Below are 19,948 nucleotides of genomic sequence, written 5' to 3' on the forward strand. Positions count from 1 at the left end.
TTTCATATATCTGCACCTTATCTATGACTCCCCATATTTTATTCCAGTTGTAGGTATACCTTTATCTTCCCTCACTCTCGATTGGTCGAGTAATCATTTGTTCCGTAAAATTCTGAAAAATGCATTCAAAAAAATCAGTAATTTTCAAACCTGGAAATGATGATGTTCTCAATTATTTTGATTTGTCCACAAACTAAACGTATTAATTTTTAAGGATTTCTTTGTTATATGGAGCAAATAAACCAGAAAATAGAACATTTAGAATAAGAAGCAAAAAATTGTTTGAATTCTTAAAAAAAAACCACACTCAACCATTCATTGATAAAACTTGATGTAACAATTACTAAATCATCGTTATAACAATTAATCGAGTAACTATTTCAGCCCTAGTATCAATATTGCCATTTTAAGATATCTTGAATTAAGTTGTAATTATTCATGACATTTTATACATGTTGACCTGGTTTAGTTTAGCTAGATATCTTCAAATTAATTTTCATTACAGATGTCTCATGTTGGAAATGCTATTATTAGATTACATATTTCTCGAACTGTCATGACAACTGATTATGATTATGGCAGTGATATATGTAATAGTCAAAATGTGGCCATTGATTGAATATTAAAATCGGCTTCCCATTGGTCAACGCCGGCTCGGGATTGCGTGCTGCAGCTGTAGAATAATGATGGGACGGTTTGGAGAACATTATTACTGCGGCTGCTGTCACTGTTTGCTGTGGTGGACAGTCACTTCAATCAGTGTCATACAATGAGTATTAATGTGTGAAAAGAGCTGATTATAGTAATGGTTGCGTCTTTTTATTCTCTTAAACGTCCACGTATATGATTCAGGCCATGATCGAGAAAATCCTCATGGGAGTTTCACTCAAACGTGAGACACATTAGGATACATTAGGAAGAGATTGTAAAATGATTGTATGGTAATGGCTGCTGTATTTTAACTAGATTACAGTGGAAATGACACAAAGACATCCTTAGGATGAATCTAATGGAAATAGAACATGGAAGTAGCTTTAAATGCGTAACTGCATTCAGACTCATTCCACTGAAATGCATCTACAAACGCATGTGTGTATTTCTATAAATACATACAGTATGTATGAAGGTGCAGTTGTGACAAATGTGCGCACATCCGTGTGCGCCTCTCATCACCGACGCGTCCAGCTCCGCACGCGTGTAGTGGGAACCGCTGCAGCTCCCTCCTCCATGCGTAAATTATGTAGGGCAGGACGGCAATGCTCTGCTACCTCCATTTGAGAAAACCCGGCCGGTGAATGTGAGGCGAACACATAAATAAAGGAAGAGAAAAAGAAGAAAGAAAGAGAGCAGAAGAAGAAGCCACCCTCATCCTCAAGCAGCATTTGACAGAGGAGGAGTGGCGCATCACGACCTGCATATTGTGAAGCCAAGGAGAAGAAAAGATGGACATTACGGATCAAGGAGCTCAAATGGAGCCGTTGTTACCCACGGTAAGACGAAATACACACAATATTGCCGTTTTTCTCTTTTAAATGTGATGTTTGGATCATAGACATAGATTAGAATGTAGAACAAAGAATCATACTGGGTTAAGACACATTTCCAATGTGTATTTCATGTCACGCTGCCTCTCATTGTGTTGGCTTGTGGACCAAAGAGAATGTTGCGCACCATAAATAGATTTTTTTTTTAACCCCAAGCACAAATATGAACCATATTTGGTTAAATATTATACATCTCTCTCACTACTAACGCCTACGGCTTCACATCCATGTTGCACTATACAGGTTGATATAACAGCAACAGCAGCTGCAGCTCTTTAACATTCATGTGCTGCCTCCATGAAGGTAATAGGGTAATATTTTGCCTATCAAATTGGCTTGGTTTACAAGGTCGACCCAGTTTTTATTCCCTGTATGCAACCTTTCAAACTGTTGCTTCAAGTGTTGAATGTTGCAGGTGCAATATGTGATGAGAACATGTCTGCAGAGAGAAAGAGGTGGCCTTTTCTGAGTTATTGCATTTCCAAAACATTTCCCTTTTTCTTGCCCGCCAGTGGAAGCACGAACAAGCAAAAAAATAATCACCGTCTATAACCTGTGATGCAACGCAAAGTATTCAAGATGTTAAACATGTAGTTTACGCTCTACAGTCCTATAGTTCATGGTGTTACACATCACATCCTGAACCAATGAAGACCGAAGGCTGCTTCTGTGGTCATTCAGTCACCTTTTTAACATGCAGGTGTGATAATGCTGTGAAAGAAAGAACGAAAGAGGAGATTAGAAGAGCATGAGGAGGCGAGATATGATTAAATAAATAGCTCTGTTTTCACTCCTGTTCTGGAGGCAAATCAATACTCTTCTCTGTTTTGTTCTATTTGTGGATGTGTTACATGAGGACTTAGTTTGCCGGCGCTTATAGCTGACAGTGCTCATGTGGTGTGGGATGGCTGTTTGGTTTCCTCTGCAGTCTCAATGCAGTGTGGTTGTTTTCCTGTCATTGTAAGTCATTGCTGCTTCCACTCCCCCCCATACTCCGCCTGTGTAACAAGCCACTGCGTTGTCATGGTTTCACCAAAATGTGTATGGGCATGTGAGGTGTTCGTATGGTGAGAATGTTAGGGTATCCCCAGCACACAACATGGTTAGAAAAAAGAAAGAAAAAAAGAAAAAGGTTACGGGGTTCTCAAGGTCAAGCTTGAGAAGATGTGTAGTTTACATCAGGAAGGACTGTACGTGAATGCATCGCTGCTGTAGCACTAAGCTGCCTTTCAGTATCTGACATGACAGAAATGCATCCACGTCTTGACCCGTTTTGTCCCGTTTGCTGATTTCTTGATGTTCTTTGACTTTGCAGGAACACAGTCCCCAAGAAAATAAAGATGTGGTGAGTAGATTTCCTTACGTTGCCTTTGTCTGTTTTGCTTAGAAAAAACAATCCACCCATCATCCGTCCATCCATCCATTTTTGCACCTGAATTGTTTTTAATTAAAGGCAAACCTTTACAAATTAAATTGCTGACAAAATAAAATGTGTAAACACATAATGTATCAGTCAAAATGGGTCAAAGGTCACAAATGCTTTAACTTTCTCACTCACTCAGGGACCTTAATTAATTCACCTGTCCAAAGTTTCCGGTTTGTGAAGTTTATTTTATCATTATTAAAAAATGTTTAATTCTGGCCAACATTTTTTTTGTTACTAGTAATGGATGCGATTTAAAATGTAGCCAAGTACAGTTCATCCAAAAAAACATACTTAAGTAAAGTACACAAGTGCACAAAAAACCTACTCAATTACAGTAACACAAGTAAATATAATTCATTACCTTACACCTCTGCAATTGTTTTGTGTTCTCTTGTCACATTATTAATATCAAAATCTTTAAGGAGTTTGGTGTACAGTTATGTTAATAGTCTGTCTAGACCTTTACTAGGACAGAAGTTTAGATCCAGAACTATTTGCAGATTACAATTTGGTTAAGTAAAGTATCTGAGTTCTTTTTCCACTTCTGAACAACTAAAATATATAAATATATTAAATTAGCCAGCTTGTTTAGCAGATGTTGTGGATTTCTGGATGATAATGGTTGCACTTGTCAGTGTGCAACAAGCAGCCACACAAGGCTGTGAACATGCCGGGTAAATAATAATAGATAATGGGAATTAAATAGAGTTGAGGCTTTCAGCGTTTGAAACAGCTTTGAAAAGCTCACAGGGAATGAGAATACAACGGAGTGAGTGGCAACAAGCTTTGATGCGCATTGGTCGTCTGATCTGACAAAATAGTGCTTATGCAACTGTGATCTGTGAGTCAGTCTGAGGACAAGACCGAGCTCAAAGTGTCTGCCACTAGCCAAACTGTGAATCTTACAAGTCCTCTCCTCTGTAACTTTTTGCTCGGTGACAGCGTGCAAACTTTGTGAACCTGTATGTTTGATAGACACTGATTATCTCAGGGTGGTGTTTGAACATACGAAAGCAGTTGCTCTGAAATTAAAAAGGATAGAATCAAGACTGAGAAAACATTTCACATAAATAATGTTTTTTTCTGTATTTCTCATTCTGCATTTAAACAGTTTTATACTAGATACAGCACATTTTTAATGTGCCCCTCTAGCACATAAAAACACAATGTGTCAGTTTTACCATTAAATGTGTCAATCAGCAGATGTAGGTCATCATTGTGTCCTAACTAATCTAACCTAGTTAGTTAACAGATAGGAGAATATCAAAACTTTGTCGTTTTACTGTTTAAAGAAGTGTTTTTTATTTAAACTCAACTGTTGTTCTTGTGCTAGATAAGGCTTATGTTAGTCTGCACCACTTCTTATTTGTCCTGCAGCGCTGAAACTATTTGAAGATATGACATTTTATTGATAATTTTGTGACAGTAGAAAACAAGAATGTGTCACGCTGAGAGAAAATAATGAGTACAAATGGTTTGTTTCAATATTTTGGTAATGTACTCAGCCATAATCACTCCAGAGGAGACATAAAAGTTAGGTTGGACACTAACATCAGTATCATTGTCAACATTTATTGTTTTTAATCATTTTTACCACTAAGCTCAGTGATTGAACTGTTCATTGTTGTACTGGGCATCTGCTGACATGACAACCTTTGTGATTACTGTATATCAGATCATTTTATTGATCTTGGCCACATGTCAGTTACATCTTGACACAAACTTTAGTGGCCCTGGTCCTGGATTTGACATGGATGTGATTGCTGTCGTCCTAATTTCAAACCTTGAATAAAAGCAGGCTCTCTGCCAGGCTGTCCACTTAGGGCTGGTTGATTGGTTGCTTTGGAGAAGATCAGAGAGGACAGATGGAGGAAGTGTGCAGGAGTTGACCAGGCTTGTTCTTTTGAGCATGGTGTTCTTGGATCAGTGTGAAATCTCTGTTCGAAATTGGTAATCCAACTGTGCAGGCAGGCGGGCAGGAAGCCTCCCCTCAACAGCCAGGAGCTTTGACAGGCTGTGTTCCTTTGCATGGTTAATTATAGTCATGTCAGTGGAGTGGAGATTGATGCATGGATGTAGGTAGAGGGAGAAGGGTCCAGAGTTGATGGAGGATGTGAGAGACAGATGGTTAGATGGGGGGATATTAGATTGCAACTGCTGTGTGTGAATCATATTAAGTGTCACATTTGCAACAATTCAGAGTGACAATTCTTGTTTTTGTGTGTGGTTGTGTGAAATACTGACTGTGCTGCTGCTGTCAGTGGGAACATGGCTGCCAGTGGGGACAGATTTTAGCCACTTAATTAAAGGCCCATCTAAAATAATCTCTGCCTGTTTGTACGATATCTCAAGAATTTGTTCACTGCTTTGTCTTGCCACGAGACAGCCTAACTTATTTTCTCTATGGGCTTTGGTGCAGGAATGTGAGCAGTTTTCAGTCAGAAAAAGGCTGAGCAATGATGAGAAAAAGCGTCTAAAATCTGTTTTTCCTTATGTCCCCTCTGGCAACCATGTTATAACGAGGGCGAGCATCCGTGTCTCAGGCTGGGTCCTGGTGAGGGTGGCGAAATCTGCATTGACTATGTGTCAAAACCTCATGAAACCATTCTTAATTGAAAATCAACAAGATCATATCAGGTGGTCCAGCAGAAATACAGCAGCTGCTTGTTCCTGTTTCTTGCACACCATGTCTTCACAGATTTGCTGACAATGCACTGCTGCCACAGAACAGCTTTGTTACCTTAGGTGAACTGTGCAGACACACACACACACACACACACACACACACACACACACACACACACACAGAGATGTACTGTAACGGCAGTATATTGTAAACCTGAATCCCTTACACTGCTCACTGCTTCCTCTATTTGGAGCTTGTGGCGGACATGGGGCAGGTGACTTCAGGAGGTGCATGAAGCCCCTCACACAGGGTGGTGTGGTTTGGCTCCTCCTAGGTTACAGAGCCACAGAGCTCAAGCAGAGCAGAGCAGTGCATGGCACAGCATCGGTGATGTCAGAGCGTTAATCTCTCGGGGGGGATTGGCGGATGGACACTTGTCAAGAACATTTGATGCTACCCTGGATGAAGGCAGAGGCTGAGCCAGAGCTGGAGCCGTTCTGAGCTCCAGCATGGGAAAGGAGAGTGGTTGAGGGGAGCGGCTGAGGAGCGGAGAGGTCCTGACTGAGAGCTCAACAAGCTGACTCCATCATTCTCCATTATTCTCTCTGACTCCTCACACACAGACACAAAGCTCAGAGACAACTCAGGCCCTGAGCCTTTAGCCTCTCATCTTACCACTGCCGCAAGCACAAGGGGACTTAGCGGGCATCTTGCCCCAACATTTAGGACATACCATGCTGTCAGTGGACCACAGTAGAGGATTCGTTTATCAGGTAGGTGTACTTTGCACCTGAATATATTCTATTTGAGGGTGACATTAATTATGGCATCATGTAAATGTGGATGCCCTGCCTCTGTGACATAGAAGTAGCTGCATAAAGAGCATATTCTGGAAAAAAGATTGCATATGATCTCTTGCATTTCTTTAACGTTTTATTAACTACATTATATTAATGCATGTATAGATAATAGGATGAGAGAGGCTTGCATCCTGTGCTGCAGAGAGTGCCAGTTGTGCTGATATGCACTGCGAAAGGTCCCGGGGAGGTTGGCTGACAGATGGGACTGTCACTTTGGGGCTAGAGAGGAGCTTACAGCTGCTGCACTGACCCTGGTGATCGCTGAGGGAGAAATGGGTGAAGAAAAGCTAGAAAAAAATTGATTTTATTGGTGTTTGAGTACTCTGTCCCACATTCTAGTGTTTTCTTTATGTGCTTTTAGGACATGCAGACAATTCTTTGACCTTCTGCTTCAAACCCAAGCAACTTTTTAGAAAAGAAAATCACAACTTCTCTCCCGTTTGAGGACACAGTGTTCATACTTCTCATCTTGTGCCCCCCTGCGTCCGACAAGGTTAGAGAGAGGTGATGATGGAGAGTCGTTTCCAGTGCACATATACTTAGCATATTCTTCCCTGTGATGCTGCCGATGCAGAACCTGCTGCCATTGCCACGGTAACCATGGCCATCTGTAGGGATGAAAACCATGACAAGAGAAGCAGGCAGCCAATCACAGTGCATGTACAGCTGTTGCTAATCCATCCCCCCCATAGCTATAGGGAAAGAATCATTCTGGCTCTTTGCACATGTGGTAAAGCCTTCTAATAACGGATTGAAAGTAAAGAGATTTACATTATGACCCAGCCTTATGCCTTTTGCATGAAACACTCTTTGCTCGGACATTTCCTGTTCACGCTGTAAAGAAAGAATGCAATTTAGAGTATTTCACTTTAATATGATTTCTAGTGAACACCTCGTGGCCTAGATCTCAGGGCATAGTCATGTAAACATCCATCATCCATGCTGTTGTTAAATCCCCAGGAGAAATCCCTGCAGAACACAAATGAGGTCACCTATCTGCTTCCCATTGAGGGATATGATAATGGACACATATTCCTGGAAAGGAGCATGGGAGAATCAATATGCCTGTGTTTCAGCCTGGCAAAGAAAATGGAATATAAGCTTGGTGCTGACACTTGAAGACGTCCTCCTTGTTGTTTTGTAACTAGCTGCATTGGTGGATAGTTAATACGATCCATTCCAACAAGTGTTGGATTTGTTGATATTTTGTCCCCATTATGCATTTTGTTTTTGTACCAATGCACTGGTGGATATTAACATTCAAACACTCAGTATGTTATCTCAGCTGTCAGCTATTCAGAAAATGTCATTGCACTATGGCACTGATAAACTACTACCTTACAAGTAGTAGCACTATAATATTGTGTGACTGTAGTATTTCTACACATTGCTTAACTGTTATAGTTTTGCCTCACATACTCACATTTTCTATACATTAGCTTCCAACTATGACTTGACAAAAACATGTCATTTTAGCATAGTTATTCTTTTATTAAAAGTAAACTAAACTTAACTACGAAATGATAACAGAGCTCTCTGTTGCTGGTTCTTTTTTTAAGCAGAAGAAGAAGAAGCAGCTGTCACACACTTTCCAGGCCACTTTCAGTGTTGCCTGGGTTTATTTCTGACAGCAGACCTGTCAGTTGACAAACCCCAGAATCTTGCTGGAGGCACAGCTGCAGCTTTGAGGGATGGCACAATATCAGTTTTTACTGTCCGATACCGATATGATATCACAACCTCCAGTACTTACCGTTATAGATATCAGTCCAAATTCTAAAACAGTCATTTTACACCTTTAAATTACAAAGCAATACATTTGTGCTTCCACCTACAGCCATGTCAAGAGATAATTCTCCAACTGTGTAACAAATATTCTTTCATAAAGAGTAAACAAGCAGCCAACAACATGACTCAGCTAAAATACTGTTGCTGTTTTACTACTATTTTAAATTTTTATCTTTCCAATATCTGATCCAGCCGATACCAATATTAAGTATTATACTGACTCATCCCTCGCGGTCCTGCTGTCTGTCCAATGTGAAGATGTGCTGTATATCCAGTGGCTCTAACGACAGTCTAAATAAGTGTCATTCAGTCTCTGCGCAGGCTTTTTGTTTTATTGAATCTGTTTTGTGCGTTGACAAAAGCTATGGTTAGGCCTGGCAGTCTAGTGATCCTGAGGACACCGTGGCTTTGTTGGCCAATCACTCAATCCTCTGAGGGCAATGTTCAACAATGTCAGATGTAAAAACTCATCAGGAAGAGTGGTTAGACCACATGTGCAGTAGCGTGAGGTGTGGAATCAGGTGTTAAGAGGTGGCAAACTAATTGCTTCAGACGGTAACTGTGTATTTCTTGTGCAGTGACGAGCTGTGTCACACTAAGTAACACATTAACACTTACATAGTTCAAATTGATTTCTGTTGAATTGTTTATTGTCTTATTCAGGAATAGGGCTGATTGATTTGCAGATATGACAGATATTGTAATTTCGTTTGCACCACTTCATTTTGAGTGAAGTCAAGCCTCCGATCAATGTGGATACGTGATGTTGCATTACCACATATGAAATCCTCCACTTATACGATACACTTACTCTAATATTTGTTGTAAAGTTGAATTTAGATTTATTGGAGTTGGATTAACTTTTGCTGCTTAACTGCTTAAATGACAATATCATCATTTAATTGCATTATAACAAAGGTAGATATTGAAGATATTGACTTATTTGAAAACATTTTATTGTAATAAACATTAAGGTTATATCCATGAAAACCCAAGTACTAGTAGTTTCTCAAAAAAGTCACCTTGCTTCCTTATTCTGATGCTCGGTTTGAACGTCATCTATTTACATTAATAAGCAGTGTAATGGGCAATAGATTCAACAGATTATCTGGTTAAGAAAACTAGAGGCTGGAACTACTGCTTCTACAAATCGGTGAATTAAGCGTTTGAATATTTTCCAAAATATCTAAATCTACAAAACAAATTTGCTGAATGTATAGGAGTCTAAATAGTTCCTGAGACACTGTACTGTAACTGACACCTGTATTCTCTTCCCAGCCTGAAGCACAGATATAGAGCACGATATTGATTTGCAGCTACAGAATGTGCTTTGAATTAAAATGAGATGTAGCCCTGCATCGTGAAGGTCGCCGTGCCCTCCTTACCATCACGACACATACTTTCACTGTGCTAGCATCACATAAGAGCATGCATGCACAGCACTGCATTAACACTGTATGACATTAGAGCAACCTATGGCCCTCAGTTCATGTCAAGCCTGGAGGCTTTTGCTCTCCTCCCTTCAGTTTGTTGTTCATCCATCCACACTGCTCCTCCCCATCACACCACGTCGCCCACAGAGGAGCTGTGTGCATTACCGGGCATACATATATGTACAATGTATGTCCCTGTGTGTGTCCAGTACATGTGCCTCTTGTATTGTACTGAATCTGTCCATAGTGCCGTTGCCTTGCAGCAAAAAGACCTGGGTTTGTGACTCGGAACGAGGGCCTTTCTGCATGGAGTTTGCATGTTGTCCATGTGTCACAGTCTAAAAACATGCAGAAGTTAACTGGACACACTAAATTGCCTGTAGGTGTGAGAGTGAATGGTGGTTTGTCTCTATGTGGCCCTGCGATGGACTGGCGACCTTTCCAGGGTGTACCCTGCCTTTTCCCCAACTGGGATTGGCACGGGCAGCCATCGTGTGGGGGATGAAGTGGTACAAAATTGATGGATGGATGGATGAATCTCTACATGCTATTTGCTGCATATTTAAAAGAATGTTTGTAGGATTTGAGTACGGACACACATAAAAAAAAATCACTGTTAAGGAAAATGGCTTTATAATGAACAGATGTAGAGATAATAGATATTTTTTTTTATACAGTACTGTGCAATAAGTCTAAGGCCACCACTGGCTTTGTTGGCCTTGCAGATACACAATGATGGTTTTATGTCTGGCATAATAGACCTATTATGCCAGGTTTCCACAGGTACTACAGCTCCCATTTTCTACATGCAATAGTAGGACAAACACAGGTGTTACCAGTGGCAATAACAGTGCTCGACTTCATTGAGGTTTGAAAAAGCCAGGTTTCTTCAGATGATCAAATATAAGCAGTGAGCACACCAAATACTTGCCATTTTAGCCTGAAGAAGCTAGTAAAAAAAAACAAAAAACACACAGTTATTCATGTTTGGTTGTATTGTAATAAAGAGATTGAGAAAAAAAAACTACAAATGGTTATTGTGGCATTACAGAAACAACAGATCTAAGGGTGACCTATGACTTATGCACATTACTGTACAAGTTACATTCCAGTGTGTCTGTTCATGATGCTACATGGTCACATGTTTACCCCTCCTCCACCTCTCACATCCCGACTCCCCTTGAGTCTTGGTCACGTGCTCACTGCTCCCGTTCCCCCTCAAGCCGTCCTCACCAATCAGCGGACCAAACGAGAAACGGATGATTTAATTCTCTCCACCGTGCACGGCCCTCCATCACTGATCCCATGGTCAGAGACGAGGTTTTATCCTGCTGTAAAGGCTGGCACATTAATCTCAACCCAGATTGTTGAGCTGCGATACAGCTCTCTCGACTGATCTGGGGTCAGCATCATGAGGTAGAGGAACCGGTATCTATAAATAGAAGCAGGGACCTACAGGGAGGAGATTCTGGCTCATTCGTCATGATAAGCAGGGTAAAAGCGTCGTTTGGGACAAAATAGAGGTTCATAACATCAGGCTTACAAACATCAAAAAGAGTCATTGCTTTAGTTAAACATTAGAGACAAAGAGGCAGAAATTAAGCCTCTATGGGAGGTTGTTGGATCTTATTCTGCCCCATTTACTGTTTAAGATTGTCAATACAAACTCCTAATTGTTTTTTTCTCTCCAAATTTTACATTTACATTAAAATGCTCCGTAGCTACAGTATCATTAAATATAAGAATACAGTATATACGCAGATTTTTTTAATCTGAAAATGAATTACATTATACAAATACACAAACGATTATACATGTATTTATACATGTTACTGCATTGGCATAAAGTTGATTAACAGACTTCCTAAATACTGTATGTGATCTGATGGGAGATAGAAAATCATTATCGAGACCATATATAGACTATAAACCCACAGCACTTACAAAATGATATTTATAGTTGAGTAGAAACTTTAAACATCAATATTAATATGATTAATATTGCATTTGCATCAGGACAGTTCCTTGCAGTCACAGTGTGTGTGTGAGTGAGTGAGTTAGTGAGTAAATATGTGTTATGACGGCTAGACTGTAGCTGCCAAGGATGTGGGAGCGCTAAGTTGCGATAAATCTGTATTATCTTTCTGTACTTTGATACACAAGGCTCTGGAAAAAGAAAAATTAGAGATTTTGCTTTTCCACATTTCTCAAGTCACATTTTTATCGGTCGAAAAACCCAGTAGCACTTGTTACCATGTGGCATCAGCACCAGCATGACGTTGTCATGTGCACTGTTAAGACAGTAATGTGTTGCACATTGGTAGATTAGGTTTGGAAAGACAAACTCCTTTACTGTCGATGTGAAAGGAGTCAGTTTCTTGTGTGTAGGTTAATCCATGTTTTAAAATACCTGTACATTTTGGTGTAAAATAGGTATTAAAAAGGTTGTTACATGTAAAATTATAACCAGTAAGGATATCACACAGTAGCAGTGAACTACAAACTTGGCGTTAAGTTAGTAATGCTGTTTTCAGAGAAATATGGCTGCATTGATTGTTTTCCTCAGTCAAGGAAACACGTGTTATGGTCTGTTAGTGAGATATGACAAAGTGGTGACAGGGTCCAGGGGAGAAACTATACAATTATTAAAGCACATGTCTTCATTCAGTGTCGCACAACAATGGTTTTAAAAGCCTCATTCTTATGCCATCTGGTTATGTGTTCTATGCCCGAGCTTTAAACGTCTAGCTGAATTTAGATTATATGTATAATTCTCATGGGGTTTTAAGAATGAGTTACTGAGACTGAGGGAGTTTCCCTGGGGACGTGCAGGGCCAACCAGCAGTGCCAGCCCTGTGTCAACCTCATCCTCTCCCAGGCTTGTCACAAACAACCGGTCACTGCCATGAGGACAGATTAAAAGCAAGGAAAAGGAAATTTCTTTATCTAGAGTGCTGATTAAGTCTGTAATTCATCCCACAGTGAATTGAGTGCAGTGGTCAGAGTGTACTGACTGTACAGTGGATCCACAGTGAGTGTAGATGCAATATTAACACATAGAGACGCTACGTTTACATCTGTAGATTTTCTTCAGTATGATTACAATAATTACAACTTCCCTATTTATGCAAATGGATGGATGTAAAAACAAGTTGTCTGATTATGACACAAGTGTATAACTAGAATTTAATCAGAATAAACCATATTGTTCATGTACAGTGAGTTTTCCGATTGTCTGCAAATAGTAAAAGGAGAAGAAGCTTCAACTGAGTGTTCTTATTGCCTTTCGAAGTATATGAACTTAGAAGAACACATCAACACAGCTAATGTTTAGTCCTTAAATGCATTATTGATGGACATTAATAAGTAAACATGAGACAAGAGGGTATTCTGGACACATGACAGTCAGATCATACTGTCTGACTGACATATGCATCCTGTATAGGACAGGAAGCTTGAGGATCTGTCCTGGATATGGTGTGTTAAGGAAATATAGATGTGGTGATATTTTCCAAACTTTTTGCTTCCAATTTATAGATCATGAGACAGTATGGTATATCTGGACCCGACTTTTTTTTCAAGTACACGTTGCACCATGGAAACAGGAGAAAGGCGGGTGTCGGAACTTGTGATGCCTACAATGATCATGCTAGAGTTCGTTTTACTCTTCTGGGGCAGAATTGTTCGGAGATTTGGCAGGAACACTTTCTCCCGAGCTGCTGCAGAGCTTGGTCTGATGCCTGACTTGTAACCAAATAAAAACTAAAACGACACTTTCAACCATCAAAACTTCTCTCAAAGGATCTAAAAGGAAAACTGTCTGCTCCTGACATGTTCAGCAGTGTCTAAAGCAGAAATATGTCACATGTACGTAGGGCAGACACGTATATAACCCAGACTTTGAAATCATGATCAGAACATTAACGACCCCTTCCAAAGAGTTCTTATTGGACCAGATTATTCAGATTGATGTGTTTACATGAAGCATTTTTTTATTTCAATCAGACTAAGCATAGCTTGTCAGTCTTTCAGATCACTGAAAGTCTATAGATGTCTGTCTGCAGCGACTACATAATTAATCTTAAACTGAGCCTGTGTTTGCATGTCTAAGAGAGTGACTTGCAGTGCAATATCTCGGTATACTGTAAGCCCAGCACGTCAGCTGTCGACATCTGTCACACCGCACTCATTTGATTCACAGGGCTTGTTTCTCACATGTTCATGCATGTGTGTCCATCTGTGTGTGAGAGTGTTGTTGCACCAGTTGCTTAATCACTGCAGGATCAGGCGGCCACTCTTAGCATGAAAGTGTGTAGCACATGTCTGCATTTGAGATGCTGTTATTTCCAGTGTAGTGTAGGACTCAGTTTTTAAAGAGCAGAGCTGTAATAATTCTATGAATTGTTTTTTGTATATGAGTATTTAAGAGAAACTTGCTGTGCTTTGAGCTAAAAAGCAGCTCTGCAAGGAAAAACAGAGAGAGAGAAAAATGACTGATTTTGTGATTATATGGTTGAGTCCATGAACTAACTATGCATTTGGGATGGAAAGAAATAACTGTGCTGGTTGTTTGTCAGAGAACCACTTTGGCTTGTATTATTTTAGGCTGTTTGCATTAGTGTAACTGCTGCTGCACTGTTCCATGGTATTCTATTATGTCCCTCCATTGTGCTTACAAATTATAGAATAATCACCACATTTTCACACTGTACATTTTTTCATATTTATTTGCTAATTGCCAATTTTCCAGCACCTGGTTCCTGAGAAGCTTTTGCCCTATGATGATGGCTGTGCTTCTTTTCTAAGCAGTTAAATAAAGAGAAGGAAGTTTAGCTCTCCTCCAAATCTAACCTGGCCTTTACGCTACCATTAGTCAAACAACAGCTGTTTTCAGTGCAGTTCCACTGTTGTAAGGAAGGGTAGGCAGTATTTTGTTTAGTTTAGTTTTTGGCTTAATTGATCAGTAATTTCATATTTTTTTACTGACAAACTAAATCAACTAAGAGAGATAAACACTTCTTCACTTCTCTGTTTACAGCTTCACTACTAAATCTATAGTGTCATGAGAAGATTTAACCAATCACAGGGAGCTATAGTTAATTAATGTAGTTAAAAATAACACTATTTGCTTTGAAGGTTTAGAAATGATTACCTCAAAACTGTTTGAGTAGAATACTTGAGTAAACGTACTTCCCACCAATGGACATAGTTCTCTGGGTTCCTCCTGAAGCCATATAGGATTTGAAAATAAATTGAATAGCCACCAGGGGGCAATTCCATTGGTTGCAAAAAGCAGTCTGTTTGAATGGAAGTTTATAGATAAATGAGCAGACTACCCACTTGAAATAGCATCAGTAAACTACAGTTGAGGCCAAAATTATTAGCCCCCCTTGTGAAATTAGACAAAACTCTTTATTTCTCTCTGGAAATGACCATTAACAACAAGTGCTTGTATTGCATTTGTTTCCAAAATAACAAAGACAAAATGTCCACTAAGTTTGATTAGAATATTTTATCGATACACTGAATTGAAACAAGAAAAGGCAAAAATGAGACATCCAAAATTATTAGCCCCCTGGCCATTAATTGTCAATAGTGTACCATTTCTGAGCCACAGCTGACAACAACCTCTTAAAGTTGTTCTTCACTAGGTTGGCACAGGTCCTCTGAGGGATTTTGGCCTATTCTTCCATTGCAAATTGTTCCAGCTGGTCCAAATTGCGTGGTTTCCGAGCATGGACATTCACCTTGAGCACCCGCTACAGATTCTGAATAGGATTGAGGTCTGGGCTCTGTGCAGGTCATTCCAGGACCTTGGTTTTGGTATCCTTAATGAACTGTTGAACCAATTTCGATGTGTGCTTCGGGTCATTGTCTTGTTGGAAGACCCAGTGACCAACTATGGATAGACTACGAGCAGATTTCTGCATATTATTCCTCAAAATTTCAACATAATTTCTTTTTTCCTGATGTCATGCACCCGAACAAGGCTCCCTGTGCCCAAGGCTGCAAAACAGCCCCACAGCATGATGCTCCCACCACCATGGGAACTGTGTTCTTTGGGTTGAAGGTTTCTCCCTTTCTTCGCCAAACATGCGCCACATCCATGTGCCCAAACAGTTCCAGTTTAGTCTTATCAGACCAAAGAACAGACTTCCAAAACTCATCTTTACCTTTCAAATGTTCACGGGCAAACTTCAGTCTTGCTTTGATGTGCCGCTCTTTGAGTAAAAGGGTTGTTCTCAGATGATGGCCGTGAAGCCCATCACAATGAAGAGCCCTCACAATGTGTTCCTTGAAACATCAACTCCAGAAGAGGCCAGGTCAGCAACAATCATCTTGGCAGATGTCCGGGGGTTCTTGCTGACATCTCTGATGATTTTCCAGATTTTTTCTCTCCTGAGTTCTTGAAATCTTGTGCTTACGACCACGCCCAGGTTTGTTTCTTACTGAATTTGTCTCCTTGTACTTGGCAATGATGCAATGTACAGCGGTTCTAGACACTGTGAAACGCTTGGAAATGGCAGTATAACCTTCCCCCTTCTCCTGAGCCTCCACTATCTTCTTTCTGAGCTCAAAACTGATTTCCTTTGTCTTTGGCATGATGAGTAAAAGTAATCCCTCTCAATGTGCACATGTGCCCTGTTCCTTGGTTTCCTTTTATGCTGATTTAATGCTCAGGTGTTGTCAGGAAGCCAATTGACTGCACAGGTGTGGTTTGAAACCTGATTGTTTAATTAGGTTTGTTTTGAAAATAAAAATTCATATGGGGGCTAATATTTTTGACCACCCCATTTTTCACTATATTTGATATAAAGCAAGCCAAAAAATTTATTTTATATCCAAAATGTACCAAAAGCTACTAAATGGCACTGGTGAATGTTTGATTATATCAAGTTTTATCAATGCTGCAAACATTGGGAAGAAATTTAGGAAAATGTTCCATAATTCCTGGGGGGCTAATAATTTTGGCCTCAACTGTAGTTTTGGGTCTTCTCCAATTGAACATTGTGTCTTATTTTGTAAATTATTTTCTCATTTAGAGGGAAATCAATGGTAAAGAACACTTTTAAAAAAGTCTGTTAACAAAAAAAACATGGGTAATAATGGGTGCAGACACAGTGCAGTTGTTTTTGTTGTAAGTATGGCAGTAGTTGTTATTATATTTTAGCTACATTTTGCACAGTATGTTCTGGACTTGGACACTTCCAACCAAGTAAAAACCAATGAATAAACAGCCATTTTTTCAATAAAATATTCATCACTAGTGATAGCAGTCATGGACCAGTTCCTCTTAATTTCACTGTAAATGCGTTTCACAGTATAAAATAACAAGAAAGCATAATATTTCATTGATTAGCACCAGCACCCCCCCCCCCACTCGACACATCCAGCAGGTGCAGTGGCTCCAGTTCCTGGCAAAGCTGTGGGTGGCAACACATTTACCTACATGTTTTTAGGCTCATGCACAAAGAAGCCATCTAGTTCCAGCCATGACTCAAAAACTGCGTAATAAGCTGCCGCTCAGCAGTGGAGCGTGGCTTTTTCACATTGTGATAGGCTGCCTCTTGTTGCCATAGCGATGGCCAATGGAAGCTAGCCTTATAATGCTGAGTTTCTGTGTGTGTGCTTGTGCATTTCCAGGACACATCCTCCCACTAGGCAAGTGAAGGGGAGAGCTGGTGCAGTGTACTGTTGTGTAACAACTTTCATTGTTTAGATGAGATATGGATTTAACTAGTGGAAACAAAGAGGCTCCTCTGATACGTGTGTGACATGAAAACGGTCCAGTCAGAGAAGCATGTACTACAATAAATTACAAAAAACCCTGGTTAAAGATATAATATGTAACATTTCTGCATTAAATATCTGAAAAAAATATGAGAATAATGTTATGTATAATGCAGTGTTTCTCAGTCCTGTGTTTCCCTGCTCCAACTCACCCCGTTACTCAGATTTTGCAGAGCTTGATGACTAGTTGACCTTTTGAATCTGGTGTGTTGGAGCAGGGAAACATCTATAACATGCAGGGCAGTGAGTCCCCAAGGACCAACAGTGTTTCTCAATCCTGGTCCTTGGGGACTTACTGCCCTGCATGTCTTAGACCAGAGGTCTCAAACTCAAATGACCTGGGGGCCACTGAGAGTCAAGTTTGGTCAGTAGGGGACTGGTCATGTGAAATTTTGAGATAATAATAATAATTTCAAAATAAAAGTGTTTCTTTTGATGTGAAATTAGTAATAATTCACAATAGAAACTCATTACTCATTATAACTCATTGAAACCTGATTAAGTGGCGGGCCACATGAAATTGATTGGGGGTGGCCCCATGTTTGAGATACCGGCAAACCAAATCCCACGATTCCATGCTGCTTCCCAATGTTATCAAACTATGTCTTTTGTTATTGTTTTGATTGCGAGAACACAGAAATAACACACTGTGCACTCTCTCTGTGTGTCTCTCTCTGTGTCTCTCTCTGTGTCTCTCTCTGTGTCTCTCTCTCTCATAGAGAACGGATGAGGAGGCGGTGGTGGATCGAGGGGGCACACGCTCCATGCTCAACACCAACTTTGAGAAGGAAGAGCTAGAAGGTAAACCCCCTTGATATTACTGGATGCTATGTTTCCCATAATGCACCTCAGCAGCAGTCGCTGGTTGGCTGAACTAGACTAGACTAGAATGATATTTGCTTGCCACAAAGTATAAGTCGTGCTTGTGTGCAGAAAACGTGCCTTGTGGCAGAATCTCTGACAGCAGAGTTTACTGTCTGTATAAAACATGCCTATTGACTCTAAATGTGAATCATTAGGAATTGTGCTGCGTCAGAGATTGAGAGCTGTTTTCTCTGCGTGTGTTTGTGTCAGCATGTCGTCCATTGTAAAGGAGGCTGAGATGACCATTAGTGTTCTGAATAGATAAAGAGACCTTAGCACAAAAAAGGCTTTCAACTTGACTGTGACAACAAGAATCCCTTTCAAATGCAGAACATAAAATGGGATAAAATTATCTGTTGCGAACTTCAACTGAAGATTATTTTAAATAAACAATGAAAAAATAATATCTATTTAAAAATGGCATCATCTCATCATGGTCTATTTCTCTCTCTATATATCATATACCTGTATATCATGGGATAATATATGTACAGCCATATAGAATATTCATAGTGACACTATCCTTTTTCTGCTTCCCTTTATTTATTTTTTATTTATTTAAAGCCATTGGGTTTTAGATAGCACACAATTATTTTGAATGAATATTTACATCTGAATTCGTAAATTATATATACAATATAATATTCTTATTTATTTAAATAAACATAAGGGATCTGATCGAAACTCCTTGTGTAACAGAAGTGAACTTTTTCAACAACATAGATTTCCCATTATTGTCTTCATTATTCTCATGATAAAAGTACTGAGTGGACTGAATACATGTCAAGCTTCAGGTGATAATGCAGCCATATACTGCTTGCTTGTGTTATACTGGAGTAGTAATACAATATACTGTACATGAATGTGCCCCTTTCATTATAATGTTCCTGCTCTTGCTGTTGCTGCTACTATCTCCCTCCTACACGTTCAACCCACGGATGCGTGGAAATTCAGGCACAACTGACCAAACGTGTTTACATTATAATGGTTTCAAGACAATCTGCTTTGTAGAACCCTGCTTGCTTCTTATTAACCCATTTTGTATTTGACTTGAAGAGCATTAAAAAGGAATTAAGAAGCAAATGCACTAAAGTTCGAGTGCTCAAGATGAAGGTGACTCAGATGGACTGATTAAACTCAGATCTTCTGTATTGTGGATTAATGTGTCTGGACAGCAAGAGGACAAGTGAATACAATGATATTAGTCATAACTCCAGAAATGTGTCACTAATGACTGATTCATATCTGATTATGTGTAAATCTTGTAAAGTGACTTACTTGAGGGGAATCTTATCTTTTGCCTGTCACTGTTATTGTCATTTTGTTGTGTCAATGAATGAATGACTTACCAAACATAATGGCATGGTAAAATATAAAGATGAATTCACCAATTATGTTGTCATGGCAACACTCCACACTAAAGCAAAGATGTCACTCTTTGATTCTGACAAAGCTGCCGGTGAGATGACGCTTTCATCTCAAGGACTCTCGATGTCTTTGGTTGACGGTTGCTGTGATCAGTAGTCTGGTGCCGTGGTAACGTCGGAGGACCGCCCCTTTCTGCTCCATCATGCACTCTGCGAGCTAAAGAAAACAAACGCCCTGTGTGTGAGCAG

General features: G+C 39.8%; 1 long non-coding RNA gene across 1 annotated transcript; it reads left to right on the forward strand.

The window, feature by feature from the left end:
• Positions 1 to 501: 501 nt before the first annotated feature.
• LOC122786608 lies at positions 502 to 18,265 on the forward strand. The gene is made up of 3 exons (XR_006362464.1): positions 502 to 1,490; positions 2,860 to 2,889; positions 18,188 to 18,265. It is a non-coding gene; the product is annotated as an uncharacterized LOC122786608 (long non-coding RNA).
• The last annotated feature ends 1,683 nt before the right edge of the window (positions 18,266 to 19,948 follow it).

The sequence above is a fragment of the Solea senegalensis genome, linkage group LG2 (genome assembly GCF_019176455.1).
Source record: "Solea senegalensis isolate Sse05_10M linkage group LG2, IFAPA_SoseM_1, whole genome shotgun sequence".
Taxonomy (NCBI): Eukaryota; Metazoa; Chordata; class Actinopteri; order Pleuronectiformes; family Soleidae; genus Solea; species Solea senegalensis.